Genomic DNA, 15,341 nt, shown 5'->3' with positions numbered 1-15,341 from the left:
TGATCCGTTTGCTCGTTTGCCTCCAATATCATAAAAAACTCGAATTGGCCTGTAATTTTCATTAAGTGGACGAAGAGCGGCCTGTCTTGCCGAAGTTTGTTACCTACTCAAATATTTTACACTAATGGTATTGAGACATCGTTTGGAACTGTTAACTGCCATTTTATAGTTCTTTTGCGGGCAACCCTCGTTTTTGTGGCCCAACTTTCCCAATTATAAGATAATATTGTTGCGAATTTCGGAAAATTAGATTGGCGTAATTTACCCTCACTTATTTTGGTAAATAATTGATACAGCCGCTTTTTAATCACCCATTACATGTAATAGTAATGGATGATTAATGGGAGGGCATGCAATAAAATCGTGACATTTACGACGTCACTGCGTTTCCGCAGCGTCGGCGTGTTTTAGCAGCGGTGTTGAGAGCATGCGATAAAAACGGTACGTTTACGGTGCGTCACTGCGATTCCACAGCGTCGGCGTGTTTAAGCAGCGGTGAGAGCATGCGATAATAACGGTACTTACGGTTCGTCACTGCGATTCCGCACTATCGGCGTGTTTTAGCAGCGGTGTTGAGAGCATGCAGAAAAACGGTACTTACAGTGCGTCACTGCGATTCCACAGCGTCGGCGTGTTTTAGCAGTGGTGTTGAGAGCATGCGATAGAAACGGTACTTACGGTGCATTACTGCGATTCAGCAGCATCGGCGTGTTTTAGCAGCGGGGTTGATAAAACAGTACTTACGGTGCGTCACTGCGATTCCGCAGCGTCGGCGTGTTTTAGCAGCGGTGTTGAGAGCATGCAATAGAAACGGTACTTACAGTGCGTCACTACGATTCCACAGCGTCAGCGTGTTTTAGCAGCGGTGTTGAGAGCATGCAGAAAAACGATACTTACAGTGCGTCACTGCGATTCCACAGCGTCGGCGTGTTTTAGCAGCGGTGTTGAGAGCATGCAGAAAAACGGTACTTACAGTGCGTCACTGCGATTCCACAGCGTCGGCGTGTTTTAGCAGCGGTGTTGAGAGCATGCGATAAAAACGGTACGCCTATGGTGCGTCACTGCGTGGTCGCACCTTTAGCCAATAAATAACACGATGCTGCTCAAAGTAGCTACGGTATTGTTTGGTAAGTGAGCTGCCTATTTAGTATTTTATTTTTTACTTTAACCATTCATATGCGAACGTGGATCCGCGTGGCATGTATTGAACTCTAATTAAAATTAATATTACACGGATCCACGTTCGTGCGAAAGATTAATCATGTCTTAAAGGAATAGAGGTGCGACCAGACCGCAGCTTAAAAAACGGTCACGATACGGAATCGCAGTGACGCGTGGTATGCGTACCGTTTTTGACGCATGCTCCCCACACCGCTGCTTAAAATACGCCGACGCACCGTAAATTGATCCGCGTAAAAATCACAAAAAATATTACACAGAGATCTTATGGCAGACACCACTCCGGTGACGTAAAAGACGCAAATGTTTTGTAAACAAAAAAGATTCGCATGAAGCACGTCACTGCGTCACCGTTTTTTAAGCAGCGGTGTGGGGAGCATGCGTCAAAAACGGTACGCAAACGACGCGTCACTGCGATTCCGTACCGTCACCATTTTTTAAGCAGCGGTGTGGGGAGCATGCGTCAAAAACGGTACGCATACGACGCGTCACTGCGATTCCGTACCGTCACCGTTTTTTAAGCAGCGGTGTGGGGAGCATGCGTCAAAAACGGTACGCATACGACGCGTCACTGCGATTCCGTACCGTCACCGTTTTTTAAGCAGCGGTGTGGGGAGCATGCGTCAAAAACGGTACGCATACGACGCGTCACTGCGATTCTGTATCGTGACCGTTTTTTAAGCTGCGGTGTGGTCGCTTGAATGAAATCAATAAAAACTTAAATTACCCAGAGTAGATCGTGTCATTCACGAAGACGCGTGCCTTGACTCGTATTTTCATGTTAGTAAAGGTTATATTTGACAAATCTGCACATCATCGTGGATGCCACGAACAACTATCTGCATAATATATGTCGGTAGATAATTAACTATGTATTAGGGATAGCTAGCAAAATGTGACTAGGCGAGTATCAGCTCACAGGAATGCCATATTTCTCCTTAAGCCAACGTGTGAGCAAAGTCATTTCGAGACGCTCGTCTGTGCTCACCCTTTTTATGGCTCGGGTGAATTATGACATAAAATATTTATCTTCTCTTGGGGATATCTATCGCGTCTGCTTTTTTTCGAATAATACGAGTAACATAGAAAATCCCCATTTTTAATAAAAACAAATAGAATAAAACTAAACTAGCCATAAAATAAAACTACTTAAAAATTAAACTAATATTAAATAAAACTAAAATTAAAAGATAAACTAATAAAAAAAATAGTTATAAAAAGAATACCCCTTATACCCCTAGAATAATGGTCAAAAGGGAGCAACATTATCATCTTCCTCGCGTTGTCCCGGAATTTTGCCATGGCTCATGGGAGCCTGGGATCCGCTTGGCAATTAAGAAAATTGTCGTAGGCACTAGTTTTTACGAAAGCGACTGCCATCTGACCTTCCAACCCAGAGGATAAACTAGGCCTTATTCGGATTAGTCCGTTTTCCACACGATGTTTTCCTTCACCGAAAAGCGACTGGTAAATATCAAATTATATGTCGTAGATAAGTTCCGAAAAACTCATTAATACGAGCCGGGGTTTCAACCTGCAACCTTCGGATTGTAAGTCGCACGCTCTTACTGCTAGGCCACCAGCGATTCATGTTCAGGAAGCGCAAAAACAAATTAACGTACATAAGGTACTGTATACATTTGATTTGTTCGTTTAACAATTGAGTTTTAATTTCGGCATCATATTATAAATTAAGTTAGAGTTCATTCAAGTGTTGGTACAGTCAAGGCATTACACGACCTTACTGCCTATACTTTAAGGCAGTTTATACATATTTTTAGCACTTTGTCCGTGTAGTATATAAAGTGTTGGTAGCCTAGCGGTAAGAGCGTGCCTCTTTCAATCTGGAGATCGCGGGTTCAAACCCCGGTTCGTACCAACGAGTTTTTCGGAACTTACGTAAAATATAAATCATTTGATATTTATCAGCCGCTTTTCGCTGAAGGAAAACATCGTGAGGATACTGGACTAATCCCAATAAGGCCTAGTTTCCCCTCCGGGTTGGAAGGTCAGACTGCAGTCGCTTTCGTAAAAACTACTGCCTAAGCCAATTCTTAGGATTAGTTGATGCCAAGTGGACCGCAGGCTCCCATGAGCCGTGGCAATAAGCCTGGTCGTCAGGACGAAGAAGATACGGCAGTAATATGAACGAACAAAATATCGAGTAAACAATCACAATGACTGACTGGTATAATTTTTCTCAGGCAATATTCTATTTGAGGCTATATTAGCTGAGCCCAATTAATTGTGGTCCATATAAAAGACATTACTCACTCGACATTCAGCGAGAATATAAGTAACGCTTTCCTCATATTTTCGTACGCAACACAGTACGAGTAATTTGTCAACATTTCAACGCTTCCGATTTTTTTTGCGGCTTTCGAGATATTTTTCCTTTAGTCAATTTTATACCCATTTATGCCTTTTGCAAGTAAAATATTTTTAGCTATTTAGGGGTAGGATTTCAAAAATCCTTTCAAAGTAGATAGCTACTGGGTACAGGTAGACTTTGTTTTAGGTTTCTAATAAAAATACGGTTATCGACAACCATTGTGCCTTTTTTGCGTGAAAACGAGGTAGCACTACTCCAGCCACCCCAGCTACGGTTAGTTCTAAATACGGTTTAAAAATATATCTTTTAATTACTTAGTTTTAAAGTCGCGAGCCGCTTTTTCCTCCATACAAAATTTCCTCTGTCGACGATAGCAACGTACAACGCCGGTGAAACGCGTGAACCTAAAATGAGCAAGCTTCAACGTGTGTCACACACGTCGCGCCGAGTAAGTTCGCGAACTTAAAAATTGCGTAAGTACTTCAAGTTCGTACGTACGGACGTACGAACTTAAAGCACTAGCTTCGGCCTCGGATTTAATATAATATTTGCTCAGCAGTGGGACACAATAGGCTAATAAATAAAAATGCGTGAGTGTCGTGGTACACTCAGTTGGAACACTTGGAACGAAGTTAACAAAGGGTCGTGACTCATGACGGAAAACTCAACACTTATTTTCGCCTGGCCCTCATCCGCCAAGTCCGTACCGTACAATAAGAACCTTCGTTCCAATACAATAAATAAATAACCCGAGTTGAGGTACCTACTCTTAAAAACGAAACGAAAACATTATCACATTAGTGAACTTTGCATGCCCAACAGCCTCAAGCCTTTACAACTTAGGCGGAGTTCCACTTAGACACTATTTCGTGCGAACTGCACTGGGAAGATAATGGTTGGGAACTTTTGCCACGTAAGATTTGCTTTATGATAAAGGGTTTTTCATAAAGTTGCTATGGTGAATGACCCAACTTTCTTTTTAATATGATGAAAACGTTGGAAGCCGTATGATATTCAATTTTCCCTCAGAGCGCAATAAAACTAAATTCTTGAGCATAAGCGAGGCGTGAGGCGCAAGCATAAGTTTGAACTACATAGCTAACTTTATTAATAGGTATGAATGATACGATACGATCACTGACTGTATTTTTTATATCGTTATCATTACCTAGACATTATTTTTGACGCCCGGTTTGGACTAGTGGGTAGTGAACTAGTGACCCTGCCTATGAAGCCGATGGTCCCAGGTTCAAATCCCGGTAAAGGGCATTTATTTGTGTGATGAAAATTTGTTCCTGAGTCATAGTTTTCTATCTATATAAATATGTATTTATCTATATACGTATGCATATCGTCGCCTAGTCCTAGCCTTGTTTAGTTTGGGGCTAGATCGATCTGTGTAAGATTGCCCCGAATATTTATTTATTTATTATAAATACGAGTACCTATCATCTCAAGCAATTTAATAGGACTTTTGTATTTTATAGTGACCACTTACCTACCTACCATACACAAGAGTAATCCGGAGGTCGTGAGTTCAAATCCTGGCTCGTACCAATGAGTTATTTTGACCGTAGTACGGAACATCATTTGATATTTGCCACTGGCTTTTCGGCGAAGGAAAACATCGTGAAGAAACCTGGGCCCTTATTCGACATGCTAAAAGTGACGTTTCGTGTTGATTTCCATTTGATGTGAGAAATATTGTGACTTGTCGAATTGCTATTATCACCACCTGTCAGTGAACAATATCCACACTAGAGGCGGGGCGTTGTACCGGAATAGTTTTTGGAACAGGTTATTTGTAATAGACTACTTTTAGCTTGTCGAGTATTTAAAAGTACTGAAATAAACACCCAAGCAACATTAATACATTTATTTATTTATTCACGTAACAATAATACAAGGAATGAACTGATCGTATTAAGTATAATATGTAAACCATATTATACTTAATACGACCGTGAATGATAAAGCAAATAGGTATGATACAATTATACTCAGGACACCAATGCACCATATGTACAATACTCCGTCGCTGGTGGCTGCTAGATGGCAAGTGGTCGCTCCCGTCTTGTGCTTGCCCTTTTATGACGTTGGGTTTGACAGCTCCGGATGTACGTCACGCGCAGTATTGGTAGGATATAGTCGTCGTGGTGTTGTCAAAATGCCATGGCGACAACATCCGGCCGTCCTGTGCCACGAGTTACTCCTGGAACTCGTTAGGGCCTGATGCGGAAGCTGTGAACAGAAATACACATAGGTATAGCATATGTTAACGATAACAGTGAAATAGCTTTTAGTTCCATAGCGTATGAAGTGTTTGAAAGTGTCTTGGTTTCAACTAAGTAATGTTATAATTACTCTAGTCGCTTATCACCAAACACTATGCAATAGCGTTCATCACAGATTCCTATCGCATGTTATCTTACAAATCATAGCTCATGGAACGTTCAAAGCTTTAGCATTAGGCCTTTTTTTTAAAACGAATTAAAAGGATATCTGTAACGTAATTAATATAGTTATCTGCACGAAAAGACACCAAGGAATGATGAAGCTATAATTGATATTATTTGTAAACAAATTATTTGTATTTAAATTAAATAAAATTAATAATTAAAAATGTAGAAATACCTTTCATCGACAACATCCGGTTACTCCTCTATATGAATCCACGGCTTCATATTCTCCACGCAAGCCGTTCCATCATACCTTTTCGAACTTCTTTCAGCGCCTCTTAGGTCAGCGACCTTGTACCTATCATGTCCTAAAACCTCAGTAATTTGGAAGGGCCCTTTGTACAAAGGTAATAATTTAGTGCTATTACCATCATTGGACTGACTAGGGATTTTCAGCACAACTAGATCGCCAACATTATACTGTATTGCCTCCTTTCTTTTTGAATCAAATGATGCCTTTTGTCGTTCCGCATCTTTTTTTTATATTATTATCAACAGTGTTTCTTAATGCAGTAACATCGATATTATTCTCCAAATTATCATCAATAATCGCATCATTATTCATTCTAATTCGGTATCCAAAGAAAACCTCACTGGGTACTGCGGCTGTGGTTTTGTTTACAGTGCTATTAATGCCTTGCTGGATACTTGGTATGTGCGTATCCCATTTATTATTTTCTGTATTAGCTCCCATGCTTCGTAAGGCCTCTAAAATCGTCAAGTTATAGCGCTCCACTTGACCGTTCGAGCGAGGTACGGCTGTCGCGATAATATGACGTCTTATATACCTAGCGTTGCAATATTCTGTAAATAACTTTGATGTAAATGCGCTACCCGCGTCGCAAATCAACCGTTTAGGGTTACCGAAAATCTTAAAAATCTTATTTAATTCATTAATGACTACCGCACTTTTTGTATTTTTAACCGGCGATATGAACACAAATTTTGTGAAAGAGTCTACAAGAACTAATAAATAACTATTCTGTTGTGTTGTTTTTACGAAAGGGCCAAGATGGTCCACGTGCAGAGTATGAAAGGGCCTTGCGTATTTGGGAATTGGAAATAATTTACCGGGTTTTTTACCATGTACATTTTTGTAATAAATGCAATTTATACAATTTTTTATGTATTTTGCGACTGTCTTTTTTAAACGCGGAAACCAAAATTTTGCTCGAATTCTCTCAATAGTTTTATCGACTGCAAAATGTCCTACATCATCATGGTTGGCGCGTATTACATGCCATATACAACTTTTTGGAACCAACCAGCGCCTTCCATACTCTGTACGTCGGTACACTTTATTACCTAACACCTCGTATTCATTAAAAATCCGTTTATTAGACTCGGCCTCACCTGACAACAGAATATCGCGAATACTACAGATAGCTGCATCTTGTAACTGAACTGACAATAACCAATCACCTTCTGTAATAGACATTACGGATTCAGTTTCGTTTTCCTCTTTCAACGGGTTCCGGCTTAAGGCATCTACATGTTGCATTTGACAGCCAGCTCTATGAGTTATGTCAAAAGTGAATTCCTGCGTATACAACACCCATCTACTTATGCGTGGTACTATATTTTGTTTACTTAACGCATATTTGACCGCATTACAATCCGTAGTTATTTTAAACTGAGTGCCTATTAAATAATGACGGAATCGTTGTAGTGCTGTCACAATTGCTAGGAGTTCCAATTCGAAGGAGTGAAACTTCTTTTCGTCTTTTGTAGTTTGGCGGCTATAAAAATGAACTGGTTTTTCTCCATTTTTAGTTAATTGCATCAAAATACAACCTATACCGTCCTGGCTAGCGTCAGTATAGAGATTAATCGGTAATTTAGGGTCAAAAATTTCAAGCACCGCATTGTTAATCAGTTTCTCTTTTAGATCGGTTACAGCTTTATCTTGTTCGGAACCCCAGTGCCAAACGATTCCTTTTTTTAATAAGTTAGTTAAAGGTTTGCAAACTAGGGCGCAATTTTTAATGAATTTTCTAAAATAGTTGACTAGTCCCAAAAATTGGCGCAATTGATGTACTGATTTAGGAGTCGGATAATCTACTAAAGCCTTTAATTTTTTTGAGCTCGGCCGAATGCCGTGTTCAGATATTTCGTAGCCGAGAAAAGTAATGTTATTACGAAAAAATGAGCATTTTTCTAAATTTAAAGTTAATCCGTTAGTCACCAACAAATCTAGTACCTGTTCTAGACAGGCTATGTTTTCCTCCAAAGTTTCTGTGGCTATTAGTAGATCATCCATATAACATATTACCTTTCCAAAACGCAAATCGCCCAAAATAGTATTCATTAGCCTTTGAAATACCGCCGGCCCATTGCAGACCCCGAACGGCATCCTAATAAATTCAAAATGAGAGTCACTAGTAACAAACGCAAGTTTGTGTGTATCCTCTGGTTTTACGCCAATTTGATAGTACCCGTTTTTTAAATCAAGGGACGCGAAAAACTTACAGCCTCGTAACCGATCTATAAGATCATCTATCATCGGCATTGGGTATTTTTCTTTAACTGTTATTTTATTTAACTGCCGATAATCTATACACAAACGTTTTTCTCCCGATGATTTATCTACTAACAAGGCTGGGCTAGCGTAGGCAGAGCAGCTGTGGCGAATGATACCGTTTTTTAAAAGTTCGTCTGTAATTTCCCGTGTTTTTGCCTTCTCTGCTTCCGACATCCTATAAGGCCGTTGACAAACCGGCTTATTTGACGTCAATTCAATTGACAATTCTACACAAGATGTTTTGCCTAAGCTAGTCAACTCTTGCGATGTACACTGAGGGTACCTTGAAAAAATATTATTTACGATAGCTTGATGCTCACTAGATAAATCACTAATCAAACTAATGGCCACATTATTTACGCTTAAGACATGTGCAGGATCAAATGTTAAGGTATCTCCCGCACGCGTGTACATGATGCTTTTGTTTTCCGTGAAATTACGTCCTATTAACAAATTACACCCATTTAACCTGTCAACAACATACAATGTTATAAATAGTTGCACATTGTCTACCTTCAAGTTAGTCGCGACTGCTTCGGTGACTTGGAAAGAAACCTCATCTCTAAACCCTACTAAAGTAATAGGTTTTATTTTGAACGGTTGTAATTGGCAACGTTTTATTACGTCCGGCGTTAAAAGTGAGCACTCGCTCCCCATATCAAAGAACGCATGGCACTCTGTATTATTTAAATCTACCTTTTTATAAAACTTTTGTTTTGAGTGCGAACCGGAATAAATCATTTTGACCTCAACTTCCTTTTCAGTTTTCGATTTTAATTTAGATTTGCAGGCAGCTTCTAAATGACCTATTTTACTGCATAGGGTACAACGAATTGTATCTTTCACAGTACATGTATTTCTTTTATGCCCTGTCTCACCACAACGATAACAAACCATGTTATTGAAATGATTGCTACTGCTAGAAGATGCTTCATTTTTGACCGCGGGGTCCGACCTATCAACACTATTAAGGCTTGATGAACCACTGTTACGATATGAAGGCTTAGGTGCTGTATATGAATGAGCCTTTTGAATCGGGGGCTTATCAGTCGCAACGTACGTTCTACCGTGCAAAAATGCAGCTAAATCTTCACAGTATCTAAAGTTCCCTGCTTCAACCGCCGTACTTATACTGCTATCGCCAATCGAACCGACAATGATTGAATTAATATCTCTTTCACTAAATCTTAACTGTAATCTATCAATTTTTCCCTTTTGTTGAAAAAAAAACTCGTAAAGAGACTGATTAGGCAACGGCTTTGTGTCAACTAATTGTTTAATCAAGTTGTACATACACCGTTTTGTTTGAAATGTATCCGACAACGTATTACGCCATTGTCGCCATTTCCATGACGTCCACCGAGTCTCATTTTTTTGAAGAGAATCTAACCACGTTTTAGCAGAATTACGTAATTTTTGCAACGCTTGGTATTTAATCATATTATCCGACCAACCAAATGCACGAGCGTTAGCTTGAACCACATTGAGCCACATGTCTATGTCGTCTACCAGAGGGTCATATTCGGGGATAACTGATGATAAGACAACGTTTTGACTCACAGTTGGCGATCCCTTACGGCCACGTTTCCTTCTTTTTCTTGAGGCATGGTCACTGCTGGAGCTCGAACTTGCAGAGCGAGAAGACGAACTGGACGATGTGCTTGATATCGATGAGCTTGAGCTAGTGTCACGCTTCTTCCCGTGACGCCTCGACCTCTTCCGATGGCGTGGCATGGCGTGGTGCTACTCTTCACTTCTGATGAAATAAACACCCAAGCAACATTAATACATTTATTTATTTATTCACGTAACAATAATACAAGGAATGAACTGATCGTATTAAGTATAATATGTAAACCATATTATACTTAATACGACCGTGAATGATAAAGCAAATAGGTATGATACAATTATACTCAGGACACCAATGCACCATATGTACAATACTCCGTCGCTGGTGGCTGCTAGATGGCAAGTGGTCGCTCCCGCCTTGTGCTTGCCCTTTTATGACGTTGGGTTTGACAGCTCCGGATGTACGTCACGCGCAGTATTGGTAGGATATAGTCGTCGTGGTGTTGTCAAAATGCCATGGCGACAACAGTACGGACTTTGATTTCTGAAATAAAACAAATATGAAACTTTTATCACCTCGTACCTCCATTCTTACCGTTACTTTAGGTAAAATAAAATTTTGTTAACAGATGGTCGTTTGGGTGTCTGTTGTATCTAAAAATAATGTAATAATATTAATATAACAAAAATATGACAATAGATTCATAGCCTTCACTCAAAACGTCACCATATTTCCGACCCTTACCGAAATAATACGTCGATATTTGTATAAATAATCCTTATTTGTAAGACGCCTAAGCACGGCAAATACGTAAACTGCCTATTGGGGGTCATACTCGTAAAACTGGTATTTTAGACGTACTTTTGGTACGAGTAACAGAGACGTACTTTTGGTACGCAGTCCCAGCTCTAGTCAGGATTCTAGTTGTCAAATATAAGCGTGTCGAATACGTATTAGTTAACTGTCAAATGAAATTAGATCAACGGTAGACTTTTTTGTCGATGGGTATGGCTGCCATGTTTGGATTTATGACATTTAAAAGGGGATCCTAAGGCAGAGAGTAGTTTTACCTGTACGATTTTGATTCTTCTACTGGACGCAAGATGGAGTTAGCTGCCAAATTCCGATCAGGCTGACGCAACTAGGAAGAAAAAAGTTTTGAATGGAATTTGTTTCGCAAATCATTGCCAACGAAGAAAAAGAAAACGTCAGTGCTATTTATTCTGTCAAGTTTACATCAAGTCTACTGTCAGCCTAATTGCTTTGTTTGTTTTGAAGGCTTCAATGTTTTGTTCGGGTATTTCGTGTAATTTCTTTATTATTTAGTGCAAAAATCGAAAATAGTCAACCGTGATCAGAGTAAAGAGCGAGTTTGTTACAATGCCAGCGAGAAAACGGTTTACTAAGTGTGAAATATGTGGCAAGCGAGCCACTCGAAAAAATCACGAAAAAAGGGATTTTATGGCGAAATTTCCCTTGGATGAAGACTGGTAAGTATTGCTTTAGATACTTTTGACCTTATTTTGGGTCAGCAGGCTATAAACACATCGAAAATTAGATATTTTACATTATTTTTCGTTGTAAACTAGGGATGTACTATAACTATCGATAACTGTAGTTTTATTTGTATATCAGTGTAAATAATTAAATTAAATATGTGAAATTTCCTTAGAACTAGCATGCAATATGACCATAATTAATTCGTCGAAGATTAATAATGCATAAATTATCTATTACTTATGCATTAATGGTCATTAGTTAACATATTTTTTTTTATCTAGTGATTATTTAATATATTAACCTAAAATGTAAGAAAATTAATCTGTTTTTATGATAAATAAAGAAATATTATAGGACATTATTACACAAACTGACTTAGTATTAAAGTATGAATGGCATGTGTTGTGGGTACTTAGACAACGATATATATATATATATATATATATATACCCACAACACATGCCATTCATACTTTAGTACTAAGTCAGTTTGTGCAATAATGTATATATATATGTACATAGACCTAATTTATAAGTATTTATAAATACATGGAAAATACCCATGTCTCAGGAACAAATATTCATGCTCATCACACTAATAAATGCCCGTTCCAGGATTTGAACCTGGGACCATCGGCTTCATAGGCAGGGTCGCTGCCAACAAGGCCAGACCCGTTCTCATGATTAACAGACATATAAATACATAAAAAGTTAAATCATTGATAAAGGGTTGTTGATAACTGGATGCCGAAAAACATGATTTATAGATGCATATTAGCGCGAAATAATCAGTTGATCATCTCATTAGCAAACACATGGAATATAAACTGTAGATAAAGTCATGTTTTTCCAAGGCTGTATGTTTTCAGATGCAGGCAGTGGGCCAAATTTGTTGGGAACGAAGACCTGATACATCTTCCCATAGAAAAGTTACATTTATTCAAACATGTATGTGCAGATCATTATGAAAATCAAGCATTTAATAAAATAAAAAAACACGACTTAAAAACTGTATTAAAATAATTCGGGTCCACATTAAGCCCGACCAGATAGTAGTCCAATTAAGAACTATCCACTATATAACATACAACTTAAATGTGGACTCAATGCTAACCTGATTTCGAGTACAAAATTTGTAGACAGGAGCCTATGTTTCAACCCTCCCCATTTTATCGATATCGATAAGAATCGTAAGCGTGTAGCGTACTACACTATTTAAATCGCTTATGTTGGTACTATGGTTCTTTGACAGTTCTTTGTCGTACATTTTGGTAATGATTTGCGAAACAAACTGATTCCACTCGCTAGTATGGAAGTCCCGTCTCTTAAAACGTTAGTGATTATATGCTCTTTGACAATGACATGCAGTTGCGTCGATGTAGATCTATCATAAAAACGTACATGTGACGCATGTGACAATTGTCCAGGATGAAAGAAATATCTTGACAATTAACATAAAGCAATACAATACCACAAAATGTCAACAAGAAAACAGATTTATTATAAAAATACAAAGCTTCATTTTAAAACCAATGGTCGTGGGTTCTAACCCTGGCTCTTAACAATGTGCATCTTGTAACATGTACCGATTGCTTTTCAGTAAAGTAAAATATATTATCATGAGGAAGATGGAGTAGCCCCAATAAGGTATATTTTCCCCTCTGGGTTAGAAGGTCAGATAGTAGTGAGACAGGGAGATATAGTGAAGAATGCGGAAAAACAAGCATTTATTGTGTTGTTAGGCTAGTTCTTTTTTTCAAAATTTGAAAACGAACGCAACAGCATGCTCAAAGCCCCCTGTGAGTCAGAATCTGTTAAATTCAGGCTTAAGACGAAACAGGAGCTGAGCCCGTACACAAACTTGAGATTTTTAGGTAAAAGGTAAAAAATATCGCCGTCGCGCTGACGAGTGTGGCACCCCGTACCTAGCTAGAGACTATCCCTTGTGTGTGTACCAACAAACCAAATTTTAGACAAATATGATACGTCTTCTTCTTCTTTGTCGTTGTACTCTTTGCAGAGCGTCGTGGTCAACTGCTGATATCAGGCGCAGATGTTGCTTCCCGTACGATTTCTCGCCATTTTTCGCGGTTGGGGGCCATTCTGGCAAATGCGTTCAGGGGACCCTTCATGGCAGATTTGATTTGGTCAGTCCATCGCATAGGTGGCCTTTTGCGCGGTCTTTTTCCGTTTGCTCTACCCTGCACCACTAGACGCTCTATGGAGTCGTTGTTCCTCTCCTCGAGACGTGACCGAAAAAACTGAGTATGCGGGTCTTTACGAGAGTCGAAAGGCGCTGCTTGATACGGAGTTCTTTAAGGATGGAGACATTAGTCCGAAACTCGGTCCAGGATATCCCCAGCATTTTCCTTCAGCACCATATTTCTAGGGCGTCTATCGTCTTCTCCTCTGTCTTTCGGATAGTCCAGGTCTCCGCAGCGTATAAGAATATAGGAAAAACGAGGGCCCGTACAAGCCGAACCTTCGTGGTGTTTGTGACGATTCGGTGATACGTAGCCTATACGTAAAAACTAGCCAAGACAAATCCTTTATAATTTCAGGATTTTCTACACAGCACAGAACATGGCACCCATATAGATCTCAATTCCGTTGTCGGCGAGTCAACAACGACACATATTCTTAATATTGAACTTAATTGGCTCTCATTTCACATTTATGTTTTAAATTAATTATAGGCATAGACATACCATATCCTGTTGTAAGTACAAAGTTTCAGAGCAATCTAGCAAGTCATTTTAAAATGAGAGCGTAACTACATTTGTATGGAGAACCGATTTTGCTGCGGACGCACAATGTAGCATAATCGGATTAGGACCAACCTCGAAATCTCTGTAACAGTCATGAAATTTATTATGTATATAAATTAAAGGCCCCTTTTTCATGCCCAAACCATTTAACATAATAATAATAATATAATAATAATAAAGTTTATTGCTTTCACATTGGTGTTCATACAGATGTTCTTAATGAATAATATAATGTTTCACAATATGACACCCTGTAAGGGTATTGCAATTTTATCTAACACTAACACATGAAACAATTATAACATACCTACAAACTACAGAATACACAAAAAAAGTAGTTTATAGTATACCTATGCCTATTTATGGTATTTGTTATCATCTAAATATTCTTGTAAAGAATAGAAACAATTATTTATTAAATAAGTTTTCAAGCTATTTACAAATTTATCATATTTTGATTCTATCGCTATTTCTTTAGGAAGACTGTTGAAAATTCTTACAGACATGTTATAGGGACTTTTGTTACTCATTTGTAAATTACTGGCAGGAAGGGCAATCTTGTTTTGATATCTTAAGTTCAAGTTACTAGTATGACGGTCTTTAGCTTTTATGTATAGGTCGGGATGTTTTCGTACAAATTTGCATGTTTCTAAGATGTAAAGGGATGGCAAAGTTAAAATATTAAATTTTTTAAAGTAAGGTCTGCAGCTTTCTTGATTTTTTATGTTACTTAATATTCTAATACACCTTTTTTGCAGTATGAACAAATCTACACTATTTGTGCTGTTTCCCCACAAAACGATCCCGTATTGAAGCCATGTCTGTGTAAATGCGTGATAAGCACTAAGAGCTGTTTTTAAATCTGAGGTTTTTTTAATATTTCTAAGGGCATAAGCAAAGCGTGATATTTTTAAACTAATTTTATCTATGTGTGTTTTCCAATTAATGTTTTCGTCAATAATTATACCGAGGAGATTGCAGTTCTTTATTGGTCGAATTGGGTTGTCTAG

The sequence above is a fragment of the Cydia pomonella genome, chromosome 10 (assembly GCF_033807575.1).
Source record: "Cydia pomonella isolate Wapato2018A chromosome 10, ilCydPomo1, whole genome shotgun sequence".
In the NCBI taxonomy this organism is placed as follows: domain Eukaryota; kingdom Metazoa; phylum Arthropoda; class Insecta; order Lepidoptera; family Tortricidae; genus Cydia; species Cydia pomonella.
The sequence above is the reverse complement of the archived record's forward strand: the minus strand, read 5'-3'. Positions refer to the sequence as shown.